The sequence below is a fragment of the Myzus persicae genome, unplaced genomic scaffold (genome assembly GCF_001856785.1).
Source record: "Myzus persicae strain clone G006 unplaced genomic scaffold, MPER_G0061.0, whole genome shotgun sequence".
Taxonomy (NCBI): Eukaryota; Metazoa; Arthropoda; class Insecta; order Hemiptera; family Aphididae; genus Myzus; species Myzus persicae.
Window position 1 is genome coordinate 44,082 of NW_019104312.1, and position 10,721 is coordinate 54,802.

The following is a 10,721-nucleotide window of genomic DNA, read 5'->3' on the forward strand; positions in this document are numbered from 1 at the left end:
TTATCTGAACTAAACCTGCGTATTTTTATAGCAGGTTCCAATTCTTTAGTTGACTGGTAAATGACTAGTGAGGTATAGTGATCTCTATAATCGTCAAAATGCCAAAAGTTAAAAATTAAAATTACCTATATTAAAATAATAAATATATGGTCGTAATTCCTTTTTTAATATTTAATTTTATGTGTCATTGAAATTTGTTTTGCAGAATTAAATTTGATAAATGCTTTTTTTTTGCTTTTTTGGCAACTTAAAATGCTTTTTTAAGGATTTATTTTGCCACAAAATCCGAGCCCTACTGATAAGTAAAAACTAAAAAACTAAAAAATTGTAAAACGCGGTGCGCGATATTGAGAAGATCTTAGAGTTCAGAACTTCAGAATTTTTTAATGAAAAACAGAAGCATATTATACGTTGTCACGGTAGGATATTAAAATGTATAGGTATTTGATATGTTATTTACCCAACCTAACCTTGCTTAGTATCCATCTCAATATCATTTAGTCATTTTTTTCCTATGATTTGACAAGTAACTGACTGATGAAGTAAAAATTATATTTGTACTGTTGTTTACAATCCTTATAGTCATTTAAAGATCTCCCATCTTGTATTACTAATATAATTCAAAATAAATAATTGCTGCTGGACCCACAATACTTTTAATATCTAGCAAATATTTTTTTAATTCCAATCACATCTCATAATTTGAGATTCATTGAGTTATTATCAACACAATTTGTTGTCTCCTGTTTCTATAGAGAAAATGTATTTTGTGTAACTTAAATATTCTTTTCCTATAAATCCTCACATTGATATAAGACCATCCTGTCTGTGGTTAAAGGTTTGTAAGCTATTTCAAATACATTCAACCTATTCGGATGATGGGCGTCTACAACACATATTTATTGTGATTTGACCAAAAGCTGTCTATACATATGAATTCTCAAATTGACATTTTATTTTTTGAAGATATTTTAGGTATTACCTCAAAAACAAAAACTATATTTTGAATTCAAGTAAAACAATGATTAATGAATAATGATAAATTACATTTTTAAGAATTAACTATTAAAAGATTGGTTTTTAAAAGATATCTAACATGTTTTTTTCTTCAATTTTTGTATTTAAATTACTATTTTTGGCAGATGAAGTGCTTAATGAAGTATTGCAATTTAAATAGGTTAGGTTGGTACATAAGATATTAAGAATAAGTAGATATTATATAAATAAGCTTGATTACAATTTTCAACTTTTAAAGGTAGAAATTGCAAATATGATGAAATAATAACACAAATCTGCCATATTTAATTTTATAGTCGTTTGAGCCAATTTCTACGATAGATAGATTAATATTATGTGGTATTCTTATCTTTTGAAATTTGTTTTTGCTAAAAATTTGTTTTAACAATTAAAAAATAATATCTGCTATTGTTGAAAGTTTTTTAGAATATCTCCTGAATAATAATAAATAAGCAAATATAAAAATGAAATATTTATTTTAGTCATTTAACATTTTACTCTATTTAAAAAAAAATTAAACAAGTCATAAAATTATAAAGGTAAATAATAATAAGAAAAAAAATACATAAAGAAAACTACCTATACAAATAATCATCAAAAAAATGATGAAATATATACTTAATTTAAAAATATTCTTGTAGTGCCTTCGGCCGTATCACAACAAACCTCACATGTGGCTGGAGTTGTTGAGTTAAATGTCGCACAATACCATCCATAGCCACAGTCCAACAGTATGTATTGCGCCTGGTCTGGTACATATTGTACATGGTGCATCATCCAAGGCACTGACTTCCAGTTGGATCAAGTAAGGAAGTATTTTGCATCCATTTACCTTTTAATAAAAAATTACAAAAGGAAAATGCTACAATCTATACACTCAAAATTATCATCTCCTAATTTAACGTGCATTATTTGGATGGGTTATGTTGTAGGAAATTCAATTTTGCAGACACCACATTTATTTAAGTGAATCGCACACTCATCACAATACCATCCGTGACCGCAAGGCACCAAAATGTTGGCTGTATTTACTAGGCTAAAACTTTGAAGACAAACAAAACCTCTATCTACATGTTCACCTTTAGATAAAAGGTATTTAAGTGAGTTTATTTTTCAATTTTGTTCAGGAGGACGTCATGTTGATATTTTTCTTACATGTGCCTAAAACTATAGCAAATTTTAAGCTCAGCAGATCAGGTTTAGCTTTGTTAGTTTAAAAATTAGAGTGAATTATCCTCTTTTTAAATTTTAAACTAAGAAGGGTATCTCAGGCTTCTTATTATACTTTAATTTTAAAGCGAGTTATGACTTATGAGTGTTTTATAATTGTAAATTGTTTGTACTTCATAAATACTCATCACTCACTTTAAATTTAAAATATAGTAAAACGTCTATGAGATGCCTTATAAAATTTTTTCACTCCTACTAATGGAGCTAAATGTAATTTTCTGAGAGTACAATTTGCTGTGTTTTACACTTCTAAAACAGAAACAACAAAATTAGTCTGTGTAACATTTTCTTAACAAAAAAATATTCTAATAATAATATAAAAAAACTAGCCTTCCAACATAGGGTTATACAAATCAAGTGGCTGGTGAGCTTGTGGAGAAATTTGGTCTGAAACAAAATAGACAATTATTAACATAATATTTGAGTATTGTAACATTTTAAATCAACCTACCATCAACAAGAGCATCATTTATGCCTAGCTCAACTATATCATAGACCAAAGTCCTCCACTGATAAATCATTGATATCTGGCTGTTTAACTTAAATAAAAATTAAATTGTGATTGAGTAAGTGAATATTTTTATTTATTACTTAGAATATTTTACAATGCTGTTGCATTAAGCATATGAGCGTAAAATAATAAATTACAATACATAAGTATTTGGGTAGAGAAACCACCCAAGGACGACACTCCTACAATTTACTTAAAGAAATATTCTAAAGCATACTTTTGTTTTGTGGTAGGTCAAGTGGCTCATTTCGGTCTTCATTATTTGCTAATTATACAAACAAAAAAGTTATATTTAGTTAAGACACAATATATTTTTTACCACATTCTATTTCTATATATTTACCTTGAATTTGGATGGGCGCCTCAATGTTATTTAAATTTCCTATAATATTGATTTTTAGATTATAGTTTATAGTAATTAGAGTATACAATGTATTGTTATCTTTAATGTATAGTTGTATGAATAGAACGTTGCCACTTTCTGGTTGTTGGCGCACATTTGGACATTCTGGATGTCTGACCATTTGTGGAACTGCTGCTACTGCTCGTTGACGACCACGGCCCCCAGGTCTTCTAGCTCCACGAATACGGAATGGCGGCAACACAGGTGACAGAGGCTGAAGTCCAACCATTGGTATTTGTAGCTGTCCCAAATCTTCAGGAAGGATTTCTTTAACTCAATTATATTGTCATTTAGTTTATACACTCAATTGAATTTATGTGGTACCAACCATTAGCTAAAGGGACTATTTGCTTATTTATGTATCCTTTCACTGAGTAGGAAACTCTTCTTAAATATGCCATTGTGTCATAGCGGCCATAGCGTACGCTTTGTTGAGCATCGGCCAAAATGCAGTTATTTGTATCTCTGCTAGACACATTTGATCTTCGGACCTTTAATTAAAGTTTAATTTATAAAAAACCATTTCAAAAATTTAAACTTATAAAGTTTGTAAAGCTTTACTTGCTGGCCGTTGGTTGTTTGTAAGGTTGCCCTCTGTACTCTACTTTCAGAGGAACGTAATCGATCTGCAAAATATTATTAAAAATCAATCACCATTCTAGTTATTATCAATTATATATTTGTATAAAAATAAATTACAGTAAAAGGACCAGACTGGGGGATGTAGGCCTATGGTGGACTTTAGCATGCTGTGAAAACTTTCCACATAATTATTGGTACGGATACTTACACCATAAACAGTAAACCCAGATGGACGTACTGTTGTTAACCAGTATTGTCGAACATAGTCCACTAACTGAACAATTCGGTTCAGTATGCCCATACGAGTTGCCAGCCTTGTGATTGCCAGAAAATCCCCAAGAATGTAGAAGTCTTCGGGAAATTCTGGAATCCGTTGTGGTGGCAAGTGTGGTAGAGCCCTAATCTATATATAAAAAAAAATGTCAATATTAATGTAAGAATTTCTCATATCACCAGATCCTAATCCGTCAGTCATTGATTGTTATAACTTATTACCATTTTTACAATTGTGGCAACATGATGATTTTCGCTCAATAATGTCACCATGCCATGGGTCTGGACAAAACGTAAAATGCTCTGCAAACAAATTGTACATTTGAGAATATAATTTCATTATTGACCAAGGTAAATAACAAATACTGAAATGCCTTAAAAATATTAGTTAAAAATCCTTTTTTTAGTTAACTACCTACAATTATTATTTTTTTTTTATTTCATTGAAAGTTTATTAGGTTATAAGGAATAGATTGGTATAATTTATGATTTGAAATATTTCTGGTGGTAGGTACAAACAATTATGATCTACCCAATTAATGTTTTTAATGTTTTGTTGTATTGTTTAATTATAGTGAAACTTAAAAAATATGTATATTATATACATATGGGGGCTATAACACTTTGAGAACATTAAGGAAGTGAAATGTGATGTATCATAGAGTATTTTAATTTATTTGACAATATTAAAACTGAGGTAATAGGAGAAACAAATATTAATTATTAATTTAATTGTCTTTTCAAATTACAATAATTAGAAATGTAAGTGCAAGTTTCCCATGTTATTATGTTCTATAAAAATTAAATATTCCTTTCCTAAATACTTGATACCATATTTATGAATTCTCCTATAAAAACATATTTTCATACCAACTTAGGACTACTGCAGTTATACAACATTTTAGGTTATAATGTAGCAACAACAAATTTTTTTTAAGTGAACAAATGACTTAAAAGGCGTGCATTTATTAATTGTAATTTCTGATCTTATTCTGATTTTATGAAAAGTGACCCTCTTACTACTTTTATCGTCGAGTACCCCTAAACCATCGCCCACCGTCCTTAAGCACAAGCTACCAAGTATAAATATTGCAGAACAAAAGAACGTGTCGAATGATTCAGTCTTAAAGTGTGTCCGAACCCTCAATGGATAGTACAGTGCTAATATAAACATTAATGTCACCACAATTCAAAAGTGAAAAAATTATTAAAAATTTCAAATTTTTTTTGCATCAAAGCATGGATCGTTGTTCACACAAAAAGATAAACCCAATTTGGATGATCAAAATACAATCCTTCTCCTTTAAATTATATTATTTTAGTATTATTGTTATAACAAACACTGTGGAATAATGTATTCTATTCTACAGTTAAAAACCATAATGCTCTTATAATACATTACCATACATGCCCATAAAGAATATCGCAATGGATTCACAAAATATTTCGTCCAAATTCGAGATCCGGTCAGTGCCCTCCGCCAATTGGATGCATCAATAGTTTTTAATGAGCTGAAATATGCAGGCCCGATAAAAATCAAGTTGGAAAGTCGTAATTTCACCGCAGACATTGTAGTACATATGACTTCATCTGGTGATACTACAGTCATCGTGGACATGAACTAAAACGAACCCGCCGTTGCACCTGGCCAAGATGTCATTACTAACGAAATCTACATAATAATAATATATTCACATGTCATGTCCCGTCTTCTGCCTTGACCAAGTGTGCGTCCAAATGCCAGCCATGTCACTATATCGTCACAGCCGTTTTTTTATAGCATCACGAAATATTTCATTAATGACGCTGACGGTCTATGGCAACATGTATTATAGCGAAATATTATACGAACTTTAGATATGTCAACCCGTACGGCGGTACCATGACAAAATAAATATTTTGTCATGGGCGGTACGTTGTACGTGCGTAGTGTGTACTGCGTACGGAGACAACATAATATGCGGGTGCGACCTATCTATTTTATTCTGTTTTTCTTTATCTAATTTGCTTACAGTAATTATTGTGTACAGACTGTGAATTTTTAATGAAAAAAAAAAAATTTTAAGGGGGCTGTAGCACTACAATTTCTAAGGAGTTATGTATAGGCAATTATCTACATTACTAGTCTAGTGGCGTGTATGTGTGTGCAAAGTAAATGAATGTTAGTGTGCGTGAGCCGTTTCCACGAAACTTCAAACAATAGTAATGATAAATTGATAACGACGCCCAATATAACTGCATAAACCGGATAATATGACAAGTCGCCACGGCCGCCGTAATTTATATTTTTACGCTAATACTTAAATACGTAATCATTTTTTTTATTATTATTTAATATTTATTAATTATTTTACATAGATTATGAACCAAAAAATGAATTGACCATCGTGATAAATGATTCATAATAACATTTTTAAAAAAGGGTTTGAATAAATGTAACTTTCAATTCTCGTAAATATTATATTTATTCATTCAATATTAGACTGTCTTTTAAAACTTCGGATAAAAAGTAATCTATAAAAAACGTTGTTAGTTGAGACTTCATATTTTTATCCCAGAAATCATCGTCTTTTTTAATTTTTTCATACAATAAACCTGTATACAAATAACTTAATTTAATATAAATTTCAATTAGAATCCTATTAGTTCAAAATAAAATAATATTACCTTTAGGTGTCCAGATACAAAAATAACAAAACATTTTGCGTGTTATGTGTAGTTGACCCTGGACTTGGTAAAAGTAATTATCGTTTCTTTTTAGATGTAGTTGACCGTTTTCAATAGTGCAACTTTTTATTTTTTTCATTAAAATTCCTTCTTCTGGAGTAAAACTCTTGGCAGACGCTGGACATTTAATTTCGACGAGACTATCATTGTCTATTAGCCCATCGGGAGAGGTTAGGTTAACCTAACCTACCTATTTACTTTTACATAAGACACAATTCAAGGAAATCGCTACATGAGAAATCGAGTGAATATCCAATGTTGTAAAAATTTGAATTTCAAACTCTCATAAAAATTTAATTTGACTTTCTTATTGAAATTTTTTTTTTGATAAAGGTAGACAAACTTATGAGGAATCTTGTACTACATTTAAAAACCTTAGATTTAAAAAGAAAAATTTTTACCAATTTTTAACTGAAAATTTGCTAATTTTAGTGATTTTTCCATATTTTGTCAATTTATGAACTTTAAATGAAACATAAACATTGATATTGACTGATAAGTGATAACTGATTCTGCTGACTGCTATAAATAAATGAATATGGCTATAGCACCATCATAATATGTGGAATATGGTATTATCTTATTTTCATAATTTTATTAGAAAATAATATTATTTTTGTGTGTACGGACTACGAATGACCAATTGCCAATTGGTCATTAGCGCACTATCAGTTATACTATTACAATATTGCATATATAGCCCCCTACGCTGTTTTACACTATTGTAATATTTATTACTTGGGTTCGTATCATTCGTATCGTGTTCGCTGTTGTCTGCTTGGACGTCCCTACAGATTGTTTATAATTGTATAATTGTATTGCATCAACCCTATACTCTTGTTTTCATTGTTTAAATTTATTTAAATTGTAATACAATGAGTGATTGCGATTCTTCAATTGAAGTCGATCAGGTTGCAGATTCGAAAGAACCAATTTTACTCTGGCCAAATCATCAAAAATATTTTAAAGTATTAACTATTAAGAGATTATCCATTTTTTTTACAAGAAACTGGTAGTGAAGTGCTTAAGTTGTGTCGGTACAAAGTGTTACAAGGTGGATTCACGTTCAAACTCTAATATAAGAAAACATTTAAGTGTAAGTACAATGTTAATTTCATACCTGCCTATGACAGTTGACCCATGTATATTATCTTGTGTGTTAAATTAATTTTAAATACCACACAAATACCTAATATATTACAAAAATACATCAAAAACAGTGGCGCACAGATTTTTAAAATTCAAATTTCAAGTGCTTAAGATGTATCATAAATCTCATTATTCTATATTATGTATTTTCCTGGGCCCCCACACGAGTCATCTCAGAAGGGCCCAGTATTCTTGTGTATATGAAATAAAATAAAATAAATAACCCCCTCCCCCCTAAAAAAAAAATCCCAGTTGCGCCACTGATTAAAAAGTGTAAATTATTTATCAAAACTTATAATGTTAAGTAAAAGGTTATATTATTTCATTTTATTCAGACACAACATTCAACTATATTAAAGAAAATTGATCACATTGAAAATGCAACGAACAAAAACACTTGAAGGAGATGAAATGATGGATTATTGAAGCATAATGCTGGTAGTTCTAGACAATCTAATAAAAACAACCAGTTTTAGAAGATTTTTTAAACAACAAAAATATAACTAGTCAAAGTAAGAATGTGTATTGTTTATTTTTATTTTTTATTTTATTAAATAGTTTTTAGTTGCAACATTAACAAAAGTAGTTGATATTTACTTGACTACATGACAATACACTGATACATTGCTGGTGAACGATACGATTGTCAATGATTTAGAAGAAATCGACGCATTCAACTTGCACATTCTCGAGAACATTCTAAATGATGAAGACCATGATTTGCTATATGCATTACCAAAACACCATTGATGTTGTGCACACAAAATAAATTTAATAGCAACAATGGTAATTAAACATTTATTTAAGATAGCTTAATATAGTTAAATTATAAAATACTAAAAATATTTTTATCGAAAAGAATATATTTTGAGTAAGTATAGTGATCAGGACAAAACTATTTGGTAGTAGGTTTAACACTTAATACTCATAATCAAATTTGTATGAGTTGTAATACATTTAAAAATTAAATTTTTCTTTCAATTTAAATGATAATTATATATGAAATAAAATATTCTAAGATATAAGTATGAATATGATTAGCATTAACTATTTTCTATTATCTATACCCAAATTTCAATTTTAAATATCAATAAATTATGTTTGCTTAATTTTTTATTATTAATTACAAATTTGTATAAATTAAACACAAAATAAAATAATTTATTTGTATAACTTGTTTTTTCTAGGAATCTAAAAAAGCTTTGTCTAATATTGCATACAAAAAACAGTCAAAAAGAACTTTTGCCAAGTCTACCGCTTTGTGAATCAAACAAGGTCGCTCAACCAAGTCAGCTCATTTATTTAAACAAAATCTTGGAGTTTATTTAATTACACCCAACAAAACACGTTGGAATTCACTGTATGATGCAGTGGTGCTGTTTAATAAATAAATCTAAAATAATGAACTTAAGTTTAGAATAATAATGGACAAATTGGCTTTCGGCAGGTAAATTAATGAACATCGAATCCGATCTGTGTGATCCAAGTCTGTGTGACACATGGTTTATAAGCAGTCGTAAGTACGACTCGCGGAAGAGAGAAAGTTCAACGACCTCCACGTAGTTCTCTTTGGATGCAAATTTTGTAATGAACACGTTACTGATGTCGAACATGCATTTAACCTAGCTGCAACTCACACACTAGATGGTAAATTGTTTAGAATTATTTATGTACTCTAAAAATATATCAGCAGATATTTGAATAATTTCAAAATATAACAAAACAGAATCGGGCATACAGCGGGGCATGGTAATGCACCAGACGAGGAGAGACCGCTAGACACTCAGTCACAGTTTTTGGATTGCTTGCCTCATTGTGTTACCCGACCGTCGCATGTCGTCCGCTATACGACAAAGTCGGATGGTCTACCTGCCAGACTATGCTCAAAATCGAAGCGGGTGACTGCTTCCTAGACACTCAAAAATTGCGGCAGCTATACAACATAATTTCTTTTTGAATTCCCGCTTTTTCACTTACATCTAGCATGCGACGGGGCATGCATCCAATCCACCATACACACATGCCCTATAACTCATAGATTTGCATAGAGCGATGATTATTAATTACAAATTTGTACAAATTAAATACAAAATAAAATTATTTATTTGTATAACTTGTTTTTTCTAGGACTCTAAAAAAGCTTTGTCTAATCTTGCATACAAAAAACAGTCAAGAAGCACTTTTGCCAAGTACCGTTTTGTGGAATAAACAAGGTCGCTCAACTAAGTCAGCTGATTTATTTAAACAAAATCTTGGTGTTTATTTAATTACACCTAACGAGACATGTTGGAATTCACTGTATGATGCAGTGGAGCTGCTTAATAAATTAATTTTAAATAATGAACTTAAGTTTAGAATAATAATGGACAAATTGGCTATTGTTAGGTAAATAGCAAATCTTAAAAAATTATTAATTATTTTATCGATGTTTTTTATGAACAATATTTTCAGATTCAATAGAAGTGATATTTATTTCATGTGTCATATCAAACAATTATGGGGCCAATTTCAATAAGCTTTTATTTACTCCAGGGTGATGAATAATTATAATCAAATTTGTATGAGTTGTAATACATATTTTAAAAGTTAAATTTTTCTTTCGATTTAAATGATAAAAATATATGAAAAAAAATATTCTAAGATATAAGTATGAATATGATTAGTAATAACTATTTTCTATTTATCTATACCAAAATTTCAATTTTAAATTTCAATAAATTATGTTTGTTTAATTTTTATTATTAATTACAAATTTGTGCAAATTAAATACAAAATAAAATAATTTATTTGTATAACTTGTTTTTTCTAGGACTCTAAAAAAGCTTTGTC

At 29.5% G+C, this 10,721-nt stretch overlaps 1 long non-coding RNA gene and 1 pseudogene across 1 annotated transcript; one reads left to right on the forward strand and one right to left on the reverse strand.

The window, feature by feature from the left end:
• Positions 1 to 2,572: 2,572 nt before the first annotated feature.
• LOC111041082 lies at positions 2,573 to 5,947 on the reverse strand (annotated as a pseudogene).
• A 1,458-nt stretch (positions 5,948 to 7,405) lies between these two features.
• Positions 7,406 to 10,472, forward strand: LOC111041085. Its single transcript, XR_002605277.1, has 6 exons — positions 7,406 to 7,839; positions 8,228 to 8,404; positions 8,458 to 8,678; positions 9,080 to 9,539; positions 9,619 to 10,277; positions 10,344 to 10,472. It is a non-coding gene; the product is annotated as an uncharacterized LOC111041085 (long non-coding RNA).
• The last annotated feature ends 249 nt before the right edge of the window (positions 10,473 to 10,721 follow it).